Source organism: Drosophila gunungcola, unplaced genomic scaffold, assembly GCF_025200985.1.
Source record: "Drosophila gunungcola strain Sukarami unplaced genomic scaffold, Dgunungcola_SK_2 000085F, whole genome shotgun sequence".
NCBI classification, from domain to species: domain Eukaryota; kingdom Metazoa; phylum Arthropoda; class Insecta; order Diptera; family Drosophilidae; genus Drosophila; species Drosophila gunungcola.
The window spans coordinates 223,470-240,841 of record NW_026453247.1 but is presented as its reverse complement, the minus strand read 5'-3'; the positions used below and the strand labels follow the sequence as shown (position 1 = coordinate 240,841).

The following is a 17,372-nucleotide window of genomic DNA, read 5'->3' as shown; positions in this document are numbered from 1 at the left end:
CTATTGGTCAGTGTGACCGTTTCCTTTGTTTGGCGCGCCCGCCCGGATATTTAAATTTGAATATTTCCATTTAACTTAAATTTATTTCGGCTTCTTGCCTTTGAACTTATAATTATTTCGGCTTCTTGCCTTTGTATTGAACTTATAACTATTTCGGCTTCTTGCCTATTTAACGACTATCTATAGCTACTGCTTATGTTATTATATCTTTTTTGTGCGCTCCTGAGCGTTACACCTCCCCCCCTCTTGAGAAGGCACGAAGTGTCTTATCGTGATGCGGCTTCCCCTTCCAAAGATGACCTTCCACGTCTTCTGGTCGTCCTTCACTAGGATACTCTGCTGTTTCCCTTTTCTCCTCCTGTTCCATCTCTCTTTGATTTCGTTGACCGCCCTGGCTGACATCGTCGCATCTCTGGGTACGATCCACCCCATCTCGTTTGTGAACCACTCCACTCGTGGCGCCTGTGCGTCTGGGCGTGCCTCTGTCTCCTGGCTTGGTGTTGCTTCCTCTGCCTGTGCATCCATGTCCATCGGGTGTAGCTCCAGGATGTCCCGGTCTGGCGACGGTGTCCTTGCCCGTTCTCCCTGTTGTTCCTGGATACTTCCGTTGGTCACTGCCTCAAGAGAGCTGCGAGGAACATGGGCGATCCGGGTCCGTCCGCCTCTATCGGTCGCCACGGCCGTTCTTGCTGGCGGTCGGGCTGTCTGTTGCTCCTCTGGTCGCGACTGCTCTTCTCTTTGTGACAGAGCTAGCCTGCACATTGGTGGTCTGAGGCGAGTCGGTGCTGTCCTGACCCGTATGCCCGCCCCTGCTGGTCTCGCCGGTATCAACCTCGCCGTTCGCCTTTCTTGCTGCAGCCGTGTGCTGCTCTCCCGGAACTTCTTCTTTGTGACGTCGAATTTGTTCATGTTGTTGTTTTCTTTGTTGTTCCAGAAATTTGCTGATTTCCTCCTCCGTCGGCTCCGTATCGTCTGTGCTCTGCTCGGGTTCTATTTCTCCTTGTGTTGTCTCTGCCTCGGTGATATCTAATTCCAGGTTGCCGCATTGGATTCTTGTGCGCGTTTTGGCCAGAAAGTCTATTCCTAATAATATTCCTACTGTCACCTGATTTAAGATGAGGAAGTCCAACTCGAATTCCTCTCCTGCGAACTGTATGTTGGTTGTAAAGTCTCCATCCGATCTTTGCTTTGATCCGTTCGCTAATGTTATTTCTGTCCTTCCCTTCCTTCATTTTCCATATTTTCTCAATTCGTTGTATCTTCTCTTGCTGATCACACTCCGTGAAGCTCCTGTGTCCACTGTTCCTTTTGCTTTTACTGGTCCGATTTTTACCGTGGCAAATATTTGGAATCCGTCACAACTTAATTGTTCACCTGTCGCTGGTATTTGTTTTTGGTCCTGAGCTACCAGCGTTACCTGCTCAGGCCTCTGGCGTTTCCCGCTCCAGCTCGGCAACATTCCGTTGTTCTTGTTCCATTTCTGCCGCATACCCAGCAAAACAATCTTGGGGGGTTTGTGCAGGTTCTTGCGGCGTGCCCTTTTCCTCCGCATCTTAATGCAGATTTCCGACGTCAAGTTCTGGTTTCCTGTTGTTATTGGTCTGTTGGTTCCTTCCATAGTTTCTATTTCTTCCACTTCTTCTGCCAACCTCAGGAATTCTGTTAATGTTTTAAATCCCGACCGTCTCGTGTAGAGCTTTATTTTACTTCTGCAATTTCTGTATATCCGGTCCAGCTTTGTCTCTTCTGAATAGTCTGTAAATCTAATTAGTTTCCTCAGGTTCATTGCGTATTCCCTTGTTGGTTCTGTTTCTCGCTGCCGTAGTTGAGTGGTTTGTGTTTCCAACTGTTCCTGATATCTTGGTGGCAAAAAGTATTCTAACAGTTCCTTCCTGTGGTCCTCCCATGTCCTTATCTGGCTCGGTGTGGTGTTCCACCAGTCCACTGCTACTCCTTCTAGGATGAATGGCATCGTCTGGATCAGGGCATCTTTGTGTATGCCGTAGCCTTTGGCCCATTCCTCCAACTTGCTGATGAATTCCAAGGGATTGGTTGCTCCTTGGTAGCGGATCCCCCAACTCCTTACTCGGTCTAGGATTTCCACTTCTACCTTTTGTTCCTTTCTGTCCGGTATGTCTGGAGTTTCCGATTCCCTCCGTGGTGGGGTGTTGGTTTGTTTGACCCGTATGTCGATCTGGTTCGCCATTGTGTTGAGTTCCTCCGCTGGTGTGCTGTTCTGATCCGTTGCTCCTTTTTCCTTATTGTGCTTCTCTGCTAGTACTCCTAGTCTTTGCATGATCGTCTCCGTGTGGCTTGGGTTCTTTGCGAATGCTGACAGTATCTGTCTTAGCTCCTCCACTTTTCCTGTTGTGTCTAATCCGAACTCTCTTGCGTACTTGATCAGATCCGCCTTAGTTGCTAGGTACACCCACGTCGACATAACTCTGTACCGATGTCTTTCTCTTTGCAACCACTTTAACCTGCTCGGGCGCCATGTAACGATCCTGCTTTGCTGAGGTAGCTCAACGGTGTCCAGGTGTTCGTTCCAACATTTATTTATGTCAGGAGTGGTTGCTGTAAGAGGTTGACCCGGTTCCCAGAGTATGACACGTAAGCGGGTTCAGTGAAATCGAATCGGTATGCGTTTATTAAGAATTATTTGTTACATAGTATATATAGAGTTCGTGCTGCAGGGGCTCGTCCGCCCGTAGGTTGCCGGGGTCTTCCGTGTCGTCGTTCGGCGTCGTCGTTGGGCGTCGTCGTCGCGGCGGTGGCGGCGGCGGCGGCGGCGGCGGCGGGTACCCTGTGGATGAGAAAGAAAAAGCCACGTCCCTCTTGGCTATGCTTATGTCTAGGAAGGTGAGACAGTTTGGAGGCCGCTTGGGTCTACCAGTTTCGAGAAGAGGGTGGAGCCGCTTGGGTCTGCCAGTTCCGAAAAGAGGGTGGAGGCCGCTTGGGTCTACCAGGGAATGAGAAGTGTCGCGACCACGAGGGGTCGGCCTAGCCGATCTGATCGGTCTTAGTTCCGGGCGCGCAGGGCCGGCGGTGGGCCTCGGAGAACCGAGTGGTGGTCAGGGCGAATTGCGGACCGACGCAACCCGGGTGAGAACCAGGTGGGATCGGTTCGGCAGACGGCCGAGGAGCGCCTCGGAGAACCGAGTGGTGGAGTCCCCAGAAGATCGGGTGTCACTAATGACGGTCGGTCTTGGGGTGTGGGATCCCAAAGGTCGGATATCACTGATGACGGCCGGTCCTTAGGGGGGTGGGAAAAAGGGGAAGGGGGGGGAACCAACTAACTACAATGTATTGGGTGGACGGGGTACTAGACCCTATCCCGAAAAAGACTCCGCAGCTAACTCCCAGAGAAGTTTGCTCACTCCAAAGGGTAAGCCTTACCTTCTCCGATCGCCGTCGGCCGCAGAGTGATCTGTATGGGCCACCGGCGCCCTTTTTATATCCTCCCGGCCCTCGCCAGTGTGACTGTAGTTTCATAATCCTATAGCCATGGCCATACCGCGTGTGGCTTGTGGTGGCTATTGGTCAGTGTGACCGTTTCCTTTGTTTGGCGCGCCCGCCCGGATATTTAAATTTGAATATTTCCATTTACTTAAATATATTTCGGCTTCTTGCCTTTGGAACTTATAATTATTTCGGCTTCTTGCCTTTGTACGGTATTGAACTTATAACTATTTCGGCTTCTTGCCTACTTAACGACTATCTATGTGTGTTATTATATCTACTTTGTGCGCTCCTGAGCGTCACACATTTCATACAAGGCATTTGGCACAAAAAAAAGTGCTCACAGCAGCAGGTCCCTGCACTTCTTGTGCGTTCGGGTTATTTGCACTCTCATTCTTATTCTCATTTTTATGCTCGCGCACTCATTGCACGAGTTCAGTCGTTCAGTCGCAGAGAGGCGCTTTTTGAAGAAGGCTGCCCTGCGCTTGAATTCGTCTTTGTATGTATGCGTGATCATGCATTCTCATACACGGGAGCATGTGTGCTTTTATTTCAATTCGGCGCATCAAGAATATTTTGTCTTTTGCCACTTTTCAAACTTGGTACCCTAAGAATATGGGCGTATTTACTATTGGGTTATGATAAAAATATGATTATTATATGTTATAATATATTTATTTAATATTTCAGCATACATTTTATTTTTGTTTACAAATTCAAATCAGTGGTAGCAGTAAAATGTTTTACATATATTTATGTATTCGAATTTATAGAAATCAGTCCACTGAGTTGGGAACAGGGCATATCGCAGTCGTGTCACTTGAAACACCGACTGCTCTTCAGTGGTTGAGAAAACTTCAAACTAAATCAGCTCTTGTCGATGTTTTGCGAGCGGTTGGTGCCTGCATACCCTACCGACGATTGCTTTTAAGGGGAGCGGGCTTTTAGGATACTTGTTTTAAATGTTATGTTTAGTGATCTTTGGTTGATTTATTTTTAATGATTCGCAGTGTTATTTTAATTGTCTTTAAACAATTCGTTATAATCCAAGATATTGGTACAATTAAAATCTAAATTTATTATCATTAAAAAAATGCGGATTTTTATATTTGTTCCATGTACCTTTACAAAAATATAAAAAGTATTTTATTATTTATTACTTGTTTAAAGACAATTAAAATTACACTGCGAATCATTAAAAAATAAATCAACCAAAGATCACTAAACATAACATTTAAAACAAGTATCCTAAAAGCCCGCTCCCCTTAAAAGCAATCGTCGGTAGGGTATGCAGGCACCAACCGCTCGCAAAACATCGACAAGAGCTGATTTAGTTTGAAGTTTTCTCAACCAGTGAAGAGCAGTCGGTGTTTCAAGTGACACGACTGCGATATGCCCTGTTCCCATCTCAGTGGGCTGATTCCTATGAATTCGAATACATACATATATGTAAAACATTTTACTGCTACCACTGATTTGAATTTGTAAACAAAAATAAAATGCATGCTGAAATATTAAATAAATATATTATAACATATAATATTCATATTTTTATCATAACCCAATAGTAAATACGCCCATATTCTTAGGGTACCAAGATTGAAAAGTGGCAAAAGACAAAATATTCTTGATGCGCCGAAATGAAATAAATGCACACATGCTCCCGTGTATGAGAATGCATGATCACGCATACATACAAAGACGAATTCAAGCGCAGGGCAGCCTTCTTCAAAAAGCGCCTCTCTGCTACTGAACGACTGAACTCGTGCAATGAGTGCGCGAGCATAAAAATGAGAATAAGAATGAGAGAGCAAATAACCCGAACGCACACGAAGTGCAGGGACCTGCTGCTGTGAGCACGGAGGACCTCCCGCGATCCGTTTTTTTGTGTCCAAATGCCGTGTATGAAATGACCAGTCTATATGTTGTATGGTTAGTGGTTATATTTTCTTATGCTTTCAACCTTATAGGGTCCAGTAATTTTTAAGTTTAGCTTATGACCTGTTTCATTTTTTAATAAAACCGGATCTTCTATTTTAAATCAAAATCTAAAGTATTTTTGTCATAGCTAATTTTTTGTTTTTGCTTATGGGCTTCTAACATTAATCTAGCTCTCTTAAGTGCTTGTTATAGTCTAAACTTAGATTCTTTAGCATAGTCTTCTATATTCTGTTGGGGTTTTATCTTACCTATACTATTAAAATGTGTAGGTAAATTTGAAGTTTTACCAAAAACTAACTCATACGGGCAATTGTCATGTGCCATAGAGGGGGTTGTATTAAAAAAATATACGAAGTATTTAAGACACACATCCCAATCTGTTTTGTCAACTGAAATGTGGAATCGGATGAACTCATTAAATGTTCTGTGGCTTCGCTCCACGGTACCTACAGTCTGATGATGATGTGCGGTAGAAGTTATGTTTTTGATATTCAAATTTTTGCATATTTCTTCTATTATTGATTTTTTATATTCTGTTCCCATGTCCGTAATGAACGTCTTCATTGGACCGTACTTCAAAATAAAATCTTCAAATATAGCTTTTGCTCCTGTTTTTGCACTTTTATTCGGTATTGGTATTGCTAAAAGATATTTTGTTAAATCGCAGATTAGAGTTACTGCATTTTCATTTCTTTGTTCAAATTTGGGTAGTGGACCGATCGTATCCACAATTACCCTGTCGAAAGCCATTTGTGGCGTCTGGGGTCTGTGTGTTTCGTTGTTTTTGATTTTTGGCATTTTCTTATATTTTTTGATATATTTCTGGTCATGTTTTTCCAATAATAAACCCATTTTATTTTTCTAATGTTCTAGCTATGCCTATATGACCTCCTTGTGTCGGCCCACATGGAATGTAAACAGTATTGCTTCTTTATCTTTATCATTATTTGATAATAAGGTCACCGGCTTGAGTAGCGTTACTCTTAGAGATTGTAATATTTTATTGCCCATTAGTTTGAAAGAGATCATTGAGATGGTGTCAAAGATCTTTTCGTTTGGTGCCACTTTGAATTGACTGATATTTAGTATACCGGCTTGCTTTTCAAGCCTTTGAAAGAACTGACCTAAGTCGAGGATTCCATTGGTGTACATATCCTTACGTCAATTCTTGCTATAACTTTCTTCCCATGCTTTAGTTAGCAAAGTGAATTCGTTAATCGCAAGGTCATTACTTTCGTACCTCATCATTTACAATGACTTCGTATACGTTGGGCCTGGAAGCTTCATTTAGAGTTTGCCTAGGCAAATCTATTTTTTCTTGTTCTGTTCCTGCGCAGGAATTTTTCTGTTTACTTTGGTTTCTGGTAGTGACTTTCTGAATTTTATTATTCGTGGTCTGTGGTCTGTTTTTACTGTGAAGTGTTTTCCGTATATATAAGGTCTAAAGTGTTTAATTGCCCAATGTATAGCTGCTGTCGTGTTTTTATTACTTTCTCCTTTTGTGAATGAACGTGATGCGTATGCTACTGGTAGATGCATTCCATTATGTTCTTGTGTTAGAACGGCTCCGCATGCTTGTTTACTTTATTAATGTCGGGATACTGTAATAATGTTGGTTTCATCAGTTGTATTTTTAGGTACTCGAAGGCTTTTTGACATTGATCTGTCCACTCGAATTTTACATTCTTTTTGCATAATTGCGTTATGTGTGAAAAATCGGAAAAATTTTGAATGAATCTTCTGTAATAATTGCAAAATGCAACAAATCTTCTAGCGCTATCTGCGTCCGTTGGGACTGGGTATTTTTTTGTCACCTCATATTTTGTGTTTTCTGGTAGAATACCTTTGTCTGTACACTTATGCCCAAGGAAGGTCACTTCGTGTCCTGCATAAATCAAAAACGTTTGTGAGGTTTTTAATCATATGCTTTTCTGAACAACCGATGACAATTAGGTCATCCATATAAAGGAAAGCCTGTGAAGGTTCGATACCAGAAAATGCAATTGTCATCATTCCTTGGAAAGAATTTGGTGCTATTTTTAAGCCATAAGGTAATCGCGTGTAACGATAAGAGCCATTGCTCGTGGAAAATGACGTTATATTCCGAGAGTTTTCTTCGAGTTCTATTTGATGAATCCTGACATTAAATCTAAACCTGAGAAGTATTTTGCTCTGCCTAGTTGATCATCTATTCTTGGTTATGGAAATTTATCGGATAAGATTTTCTTATTGATTTGGCGGTAGTCAATTACTAAACGCAAGCTTTTATCGGTTGAATTGGGTAGTGATTTTTTGGGTACAATTAATAATGGACTGTTATATTCTGAAACTGAAGGTTATACTTCTTCTTTTTGACTGTGAGGAATTCTGTAGTTTTTAATATAAACTGGTTCATCATCTTTCAATCTTATTTTTTGTTTGTAAAAATTTATTGTCGATATTGATTTGGTTTCTATTCCGAATATGTCGATGTATTTTGTGAATTAATAGCCTAATTCCATTGCCGCATTAGTGGACTTTTTAAATGTGCCTGATTCCATTGGCGCATTTAGCTAATGCTACTCCGACATGTGAGTGGCACGAGCAGCTGATCTGGGTTTGTTTACTTTTGCATTTTGGCAAATCCAAAAGAAATTAATTAAAATTAATGAACATGAGTCAGTTTACTAAACTCTGTAATGCTCAGCAGGACATCTATAATGCGACCGAGGCATTTGCCAACTTGGACGACAAGGAAGAGAAGCTGATTACGTTGTTATGACGGGTTTGAAATGGAAACCACCACAGTTTCCAAAAAGTGCTAGGATCCCCGTATATGTGGGAGTTATTTTATGCCAGAGATCCAGCAGTAATGCATTGTGGTACTGCGAGCAGAATTTGCAGCGTGCGCTTTAGTTTTCAGTCATTTTTATACAAAATAGATGTTATTCAAGAGAAATCAAAAATTGCGCCAACCTTGCATATAGAAAACAGCTGTTGTAGTGGTGGCCCGAACAAAATATCGTTCAACATCGGTTTTTTCCGGTATTTTTTCTAAATATGTTCGGGGCGAATGGTTTTTAATCGCATTTAAAAATCACATTTATTTTAAATGCGGCATTTAGCCTTATGGGATTCCCTGTGTAAATAAATGCGCATTAGGCTAAATGCGTTTTAATGCGCCAATGGAATCAGGCTATAAGTATTGTTTTAAATTGTGAAGGGAAATATTTATTTAATTTCTTTAAAGTATCTGTATTATTGTCATTTTCGTTTGTTTTTACTATGTCAATTTTTAGTTCCTTTAAGTGGATAATTTCGTTTTTATTTTTAGTATTTAAAATTCGGACAAATGTATTTTTTGAATCCGCAATGGATTTCGTGGTTTGGTATAAATACATACTTGGTTGCTGCGTTTATAGCAATTTTTCGGACAACTTCGGACCTTGCTGGTAGAATTGTCAAATTGTTCTGAAGTGTATGATTTAATGGAATGTTTATTGGTTGATCGAGATTGTTGGGCCTTAGTATGTATAAGCCTATCGTTTTCTGGTTTTAAGTCTATTACAATTATATTTTTTAATGAAGTCAATGCCAAGTATTCCATCACATGTAATTGGAAAATCTGTTGTTACTAAATATATGGGATGGCATAGTTATTTGAAAGGAGTTCTATTGAATTTAGTTCATGATATATCAGCAATCTGCATCTGCATCTGGAATAATGTACATAATTTTTTAGTTTGTTTATTCCTGAGTGAAACGAAAAGATTGAAATTAAGGTTGATTGTATGAACCGTTTCTTTCTATCTTAAGGGAGTTTACTAGTTTTCCGTCGTAGCTTGTACATTTCGGACATTATTATTATTATTATTATTATTATTATTATTATTATTATTATTATTATTATTATTATTATTATTATTATTATTATTATTATTATTATTATTATTATTATTATTATTATTATTATTATTATTATTATTATTATTATTATTATTATTATTATTATTATTATTATTATTATTATTATTATTATTATTATTATTATTATTATTATTATTATTATTATTATTATTATTATTATTATTATTATTATTATTATTATTATTATTATTATTATTATTATTATTATTATTATTTCTTTTTGCGTTGTTAGTAAATACGCCCATATTCTTAGGGTACCAAGATTGAAAAGTGGCAAAAGACAAAATATTCTTGATGCGCCGAAATGAAATAAATGCACACATGCTCCCGTGTATGAGAATGCATGATCACGCATACATACAAAGACGAATTCAAGCGCAGGGCAGCCTTCTTCAAAAAGCGCCTCTCTGCTACTGAACGACTGAACTCGTGCAATGAGTGCGCGAGCATAAAAATGAGAATAAGAATGAGAGAGCAAATAACCCGAACGCACACGAAGTGCAGGGACCTGCTGCTGTGAGCACGGAGGACCTCCCGCGATCCGTTTTTTTGTGTCCAAATGCCGTGTATGAAATGACCAGTCTATATGTTGTATGGTTAGTGGTTATATTTTCTTATGCTTTCAACCTTATAGGGTCCAGTAATTTTTAAGTTTAGCTTATGACCTGTTTCATTTTTTAATAAAACCGGATCTTCTATTTTAAATCAAAATCTAAAGTATTTTTGTCATAGCTAATTTTTTGTTTTTGCTTATGGGCTTCTAACATTAATCTAGCTCTCTTAAGTGCTTGTTATAGTCTAAACTTAGATTCTTTAGCATAGTCTTCTATATTCTGTTGGGGTTTTATCTTACCTATACTATTAAAATGTGTAGGTAAATTTGAAGTTTTACCAAAAACTAACTCATACGGGCAATTGTCATGTGCCATAGAGGGGGTTGTATTAAAAAAATATACGAAGTATTTAAGACACACATCCCAATCTGTTTTGTCAACTGAAATGTGGAATCGGATGAACTCATTAAATGTTCTGTGGCTTCGCTCCACGGTACCTACAGTCTGATGATGATGTGCGGTAGAAGTTATGTTTTTGATATTCAAATTTTTGCATATTTCTTCTATTATTGATTTTTTATATTCTGTTCCCATGTCCGTAATGAACGTCTTCATTGGACCGTACTTCAAAATAAAATCTTCAAATATAGCTTTTGCTCCTGTTTTTGCACTTTTATTCGGTATTGGTATTGCTAAAAGATATTTTGTTAAATCGCAGATTAGAGTTACTGCATTTTCATTTCTTTGTTCAAATTTGGGTAGTGGACCGATCGTATCCACAATTACCCTGTCGAAAGCCATTTGTGGCGTCTGGGGTCTGTGTGTTTCGTTGTTTTTGATTTTTGGCATTTTCTTATATTTTTTGATATATTTCTGGTCATGTTTTTCCAATAATAAACCCATTTTATTTTTCTAATGTTCTAGCTATGCCTATATGACCTCCTTGTGTCGGCCCACATGGAATGTAAACAGTATTGCTTCTTTATCTTTATCATTATTTGATAATAAGGTCACCGGCTTGAGTAGCGTTACTCTTAGAGATTGTAATATTTTATTGCCCATTAGTTTGAAAGAGATCATTGAGATGGTGTCAAAGATCTTTTCGTTTGGTGCCACTTTGAATTGACTGATATTTAGTATACCGGCTTGCTTTTCAAGCCTTTGAAAGAACTGACCTAAGTCGAGGATTCCATTGGTGTACATATCCTTACGTCAATTCTTGCTATAACTTTCTTCCCATGCTTTAGTTAGCAAAGTGAATTCGTTAATCGCAAGGTCATTACTTTCGTACCTCATCATTTACAATGACTTCGTATACGTTGGGCCTGGAAGCTTCATTTAGAGTTTGCCTAGGCAAATCTATTTTTTCTTGTTCTGTTCCTGCGCAGGAATTTTTCTGTTTACTTTGGTTTCTGGTAGTGACTTTCTGAATTTTATTATTCGTGGTCTGTGGTCTGTTTTTACTGTGAAGTGTTTTCCGTATATATAAGGTCTAAAGTGTTTAATTGCCCAATGTATAGCTGCTGTCGTGTTTTTATTACTTTCTCCTTTTGTGAATGAACGTGATGCGTATGCTACTGGTAGATGCATTCCATTATGTTCTTGTGTTAGAACGGCTCCGCATGCTTGTTTACATTATTAATGTCGGGATACTGTAATAATGTTGGTTTCATCAGTTGTATTTTTAGGTACTCGAAGGCTTTTTGACATTGATCTGTCCACTCGAATTTTACATTCTTTTTGCATAATTGCGTTATGTGTGAAAAATCGGAAAAATTTTGAATGAATCTTCTGTAATAATTGCAAAATGCAACAAATCTTCTAGCGCTATCTGCGTCCGTTGGGACTGGGTATTTTTTTGTCACCTCATATTTTGTGTTTTCTGGTAGAATACCTTTGTCTGTACACTTATGCCCAAGGAAGGTCACTTCGTGTCCTGCATAAATCAAAAACGTTTGTGAGGTTTTTAATCATATGCTTTTCTGAACAACCGATGACAATTAGGTCATCCATATAAAGGAAAGCCTGTGAAGGTTCGATACCAGAAAATGCAATTGTCATCATTCTTTGGAAAGAATTTGGTGCTATTTTTAAGCCATAAGGTAATCGCGTGTAACGATAAGAGCCATTGCTCGTGGAAAATGACGTTATATTCCGAGAGTTTTCTTCGAGTTCTATTTGATGAATCCTGACATTAAATCTAAACCTGAGAAGTATTTTGCTCTGCCTAGTTGATCATCTATTCTTGGTTATGGAAATTTATCGGATAAGATTTTCTTATTGATTTGGCGGTAGTCAATTACTAAACGCAAGCTTTTATCGGTTGAATTGGGTAGTGATTTTTTGGGTACAATTAATAATGGACTGTTATATTCTGAAACTGAAGGTTATACTTCTTCTTTTTGACTGTGAGGAATTCTGTAGTTTTTAATATAAACTGGTTCATCATCTTTCAATCTTATTTTTAGTTTGTAAAAATTTATTGTCGATATTGATTTGGTTTCTATTCCGAATATGTCGATGTATTTTGTGAATTAATAGCCTAATTCCATTGCTGCATTAGTGGACTTTTTAAATGTGCCTGATTCCATTGGCGCATTTAGCTAATGCTACTCCGACATGTGAGTGGCACGAGCAGCTGATCTGGGTTTGTTTACTTTTGCATTTTGGCAAATCCAAAAGAAATTAATTAAAATTAATGAACATGAGTCAGTTTACTAAACTCTGTAATGCTCAGCAGGACATCTATAATGCGACCGAGGCATTTGCCAACTTGGACGACAAGGAAGAGAAGCTGATTACGTTGTTATGACGGGTTTGCAATGGAAACCACCACAGTTTCCAAAAAGTGCTAGGATCCCCGTATATGTGGGAGTTATTTTATGCCAGAGATCCAGCAGTAATGCATTGTGGTTACTGCGAGCAGAATTTGCAGCGTGCGCTTTAGTTTTCAGTCATTTTTATACAAAATAGATGTTATTCAAAAGAAATCAAAAATTGCGCCAACCTTGCATATAGAAAACAGCTGTTGTAGTGGTGGCCCGAACAAAATATCGTTCAACATCGGTTTTTTCCGGTATTTTTTCTAAATATGTTCGGGGCGAATGGTTTTTAATCGCATTTAAAAATCACATTTATTTTAAATGCGGCATTTAGCCTTATGGGATTCCCTGTGTAAATAAATGCGCATTAGGCTAAATGCGTTTTAATGCGCCAATGGAATCAGGCTATAAGTATTGTTTTAAATTGTGAAGGGAAATATTTATTTAATTTCTTTAAAGTATCTGTATTATTGTCATTTTCGTTTGTTTTTACTATGTCAATTTTTAGTTCCTTTAAGTGGATAATTTCGTTTTTATTTTTAGTATTTAAAATTCGGACAAATGTATTTTTTGAATCCGCAATGGATTTCGTGGTTTGGTATAAATACATACTTGGTTGCTGCGTTTATAGCAATTTTTCGGACAACTTCGGACCTTGCTGGTAGAATTGTCAAATTGTTCTGATAGTGTATGATTTAATGGAATGTTTATTGGTTGATCGAGATTGTTGGGCCTTAGTATGTATAAGCCTATCGTTTTCTGGTTTTAAGTCTATTACAATTATATTTTTTAATGAAGTCAATGCCAAGTATTCCATCACATGTAATTGGAAAATCTGTTGTTACTAAATATATGGGATGGCATAGTTATTTGAAAGGAGTTCTATTGAATTTAGTTCATGGAATATCAGCAATCTGCATCTGCATCTGGAATAATGTACATAATTTTTTAGTTTGTTTATTCCTGAGTGAAACGAAAAGATTGAAATTAAGGTTGATTGTATGAACCGTTTCTTTCTATCTTAAGGGAGTTTACTAGTTTTCCGTCGTAGCTTGTACATTTCGGACATTATTATTATTATTATTATTATTATTATTATTATTATTATTATTATTATTATTATTATTATTATTATTATTATTATTATTATTATTATTATTATTATTATTATTATTATTATTATTATTATTATTATTATTATTATTATTATTATTATTATTATTATTATTATTATTATTATATTATTATTATTATTATTATTATTATTATTATTATTATTATTATTATTATTATTATTATTATTATTATTATTATTATTATTATTATTATTATTATTATTATTATTATTATTATTATTAATATTATTATTATTATTATTTCTTTTTGCGTTGTTATTATTATTGTAGTTACCGTTATTGACTCCACCACGGTTGTTTCCCCTGTAATTTCCAAGAATAAATAGTTGTTGGTCCGTCATTTCCGTACTAAATTCTATATACTACGTTATGGCATCATTCATTGTGTTAAAGTTACCAGCTTCTAGTATTGTTTTTAGTCAGCCATGCTCAAAGTATTGATGGCTGCTTTTGTGCTGAACTTATTAGCATGTTCGGGTGATAACCCTTCATCGGTATACGAAGCTTTAAGTAGCTTTCTTAAATTGTCTATTTCATTGGTACATTTTTCAGCAGTTTTTTTTTCTGCGTTGTTTTAGTCATTTTAGCCTTTAGTACATCGGATGTTGCACCGACGATATTGGCGTCCAGCTTCGCGATTATTGCCGTAATAGTGGTTTCATTTTGCACCTTGAATAAGTTTGAGCCTACTGTTTTCAACTAAATTACTTCGATAGCCAGGTGTTTAAATGGTCCATTTGTTAAGTCAACCAATTTGACTGCTGTTATGAATCTTCGTAGTCTCAATTTTTGGCCATTGAATTCGGGTATGGCTCTTGATATATGTATATATATGCCCGCTGGCCAATGGTTTCAACTGCCATTATGGTAGGCTTGGATTCAATTATATTCAGGTCTGAATCTTCAGTACCCTGTGTTTTTGGTATTGTTAATACCGCAGGGATGGTTAGATCGTGTAGATCGGTTTCTTCTAACTTAGTTTCTTCCTCTACCTCAGAGTCTGAGCTTTCTTGTGTGTCTGACTCAGTTGGTTCAGGGTTATTTGATTCAAGTTTTTCACTTGGATCTATTGTCAAAGGGGTATTAAAAATTGTTGGTATAGTTATATCCAATTTATACTTCTCTCTGACTGTTAATAAGTTCGAACGTAACTTGATCAATAATTTGGATACCGTTGACCAGTTCGTTTTACTTATTATTTTTCTATATTCATGCACTAATATTCTTGTCTCATTTAATAAGTCGAAAATTTTTTTTGCATGTTTTCTTATTGTATCTTGTTGTATTGGCCTTCTTTGGCTTAAACTCTTATAGGATTTCTTAAAAGCGTCTTTTATTTTATGGATATGGGTATTTAATTCCTCCCATTCCATACTAAGGCTTTTTGTAAGCGACGAAAACTAGTACTCGTCCTAAATATTCATTTTCTTTTATAACTGATTTTACGAAAACTCCTGGAATTGTTGATAATACAATGCCTTTTTGTGTTCATGAGCAATAAATCATTGGTGAAAAATCTAACCAGAATAAATCAATGTAACTGTATTCGAGCTCTGATATGCTCCTCGGGGTGGTTGAGACCAATTGTCGAAAATTTGGGTCATTCCTATAGACCTTTGTAATAGCTTCTAGAGTGTTCATTTTTAGATATTTAAAAAAAATAGAAGGATATTGGGAATTATTATAAGTTGAATGAATATGTTAATACATATTTTTATACCCTTGCAGAGGGTATTATAATTTCAGTCAGAAGTTTGCAACGCAGTGAAGGAGACATCTCCGACCCTATAAAGTAAATATATTCTTGATCAGCATCACTAGGCGAGTCGATCTAGCTATGTCCGTCTGTCCGTCCGTCTGTCCGTCCGTCTGTCCGTCCGTTTCTACGCAAACTAGTCTCTCAGTTTTAAAGCTATCTGCATGAAACTTTCCCAAAAGTTGTCTTTCTATTGCAGGTAGTATATAAGTCGGAACGAACGGATCGGACGACTATAGCATATAGCTCCCATAGGAACAATCGAAAAAATAAATAAAAAAAAATTATAACTTTGCTGTTTTTTAATTTTTTTTAGTTCTTCGACATATAGTAATGGTTAAATATAAATAAATATATATAAATAGCTGCAAGGGTATATAAACTTTGGAAGTTTGCTTCCTTTCTTGTTTTTTTTAATTTTGAGTAAAGCCAATAATGATCGCAATTATGATAAAAAAGTTTTAAATTTTTTCCAAGTCGTTTGCTTGACTTTGGAATCTTTTGAGTAGGCACTTATTTATATATAATTATAATTTATATAATTTTAAAAACGCATTTGCTAAAATTATAATTGCTATTATTATAAGCATTTTTTTCAGATTCGATCTTATTTACAACGTTTTCTTTTGATTCCACCACTTTGGTGTCTACTAAACCCCTTTTTGGGTGTTTTATAATATATGCCAATTATATGAGGTTTTTTTTTTATCGATTTATTATTAATGTGCCATGAATATGGGCTCATGAAGAAAAAATTTTTAAATTGTTTTTTTTAATTGAATTTTTTATTTAATTTTTATTAATTTTGTTTAAATATTTTAGAAATTTGTAATTTTTTATTTTGTTTTTACATGTTCTACCTCATTACGGGCCATACTTCCAACTGGGCAGAAAGAGTTCCGCTCAGTTTTAAAAAATTATAATATATTATTAAAAAAATATGCATTGCAGTGCAATAAAAAATTATGCATCGCAGTGCAAATGGTATTAAAATATGTCTCCGGTGTTCCCCGCGTCAGTTGGTCGTCTCCGGCTTGGCTTCGCTGACGCTCCTTCGAAGGCGCAAGTAACGGATTGCCCCTCGCACTGTAGTTTTGGCTGCTTCCGATAAATTATCTTCTGGTGTTCTCCGCGTCAGCTGATCGTCACCGGTTTGGTTACGCTGACGTTCCTTCGAAGGCGCAAGGGGCGGGGTGCCTCTCACGCTTGTTCAGTTCTCTGCTGCTGTTGTTTTTTTAAAAAATCAAGTTCACCAGTTAATTTTTCTGCGGCTGCCCATTTGGGCGGCGTATTTGTGTATAATAGCCACTTAATGTGAGCTATTATTTTATTTATCTTGCTTTTCTGGCCTCCGCGTTTGCCCATTACTCGCACTCTACTCACTCAGACTTTTGATTTTTCCATCCTATTTGCCAGTTTCCCATGTTGGTTTAAAGGGCGGATTTCACTTTCCTCGGTAATGGTCAGCTTCTCTCTTTTCTCCTTTGCCAGTGTTCCAGGTGTTATTCTTCCATATATTTTGTTTCTTTATTTTGTTGGAGAGGCAATGGTGTCGCTCCAACGTTTATATGTTTTTTTCATTTTTACATTATTCTTTTAATTTAAGTCAGGCTAAGTCTCGTCGCTGCGCTGCCCACAGACGGCGGCAGATAGACGGCTATGTTTATGCTTAGGTATATAGGCTATGTTCTCTTAAGCGGGAGCGCGAGGTATATGCACATGTGGTCCGTTCGTGTTCCAATTATGCCGAGGCAAGCACTTTCGGTGTGTAGTCCAAGACATAGCGATCGGTTGATAT

General features: G+C 37.4%; 1 protein-coding gene across 1 annotated transcript in view; it reads left to right on the top strand.

Annotated features, from left to right (window-relative positions):
- LOC128264920 (dnaJ homolog subfamily C member 16) overlaps window positions 1–17,372 on the top strand; it is a 208,288-nt gene that overhangs the window by 106,210 nt on the left and 84,706 nt on the right. The gene's annotated exons all lie outside the window — the stretch shown is intronic.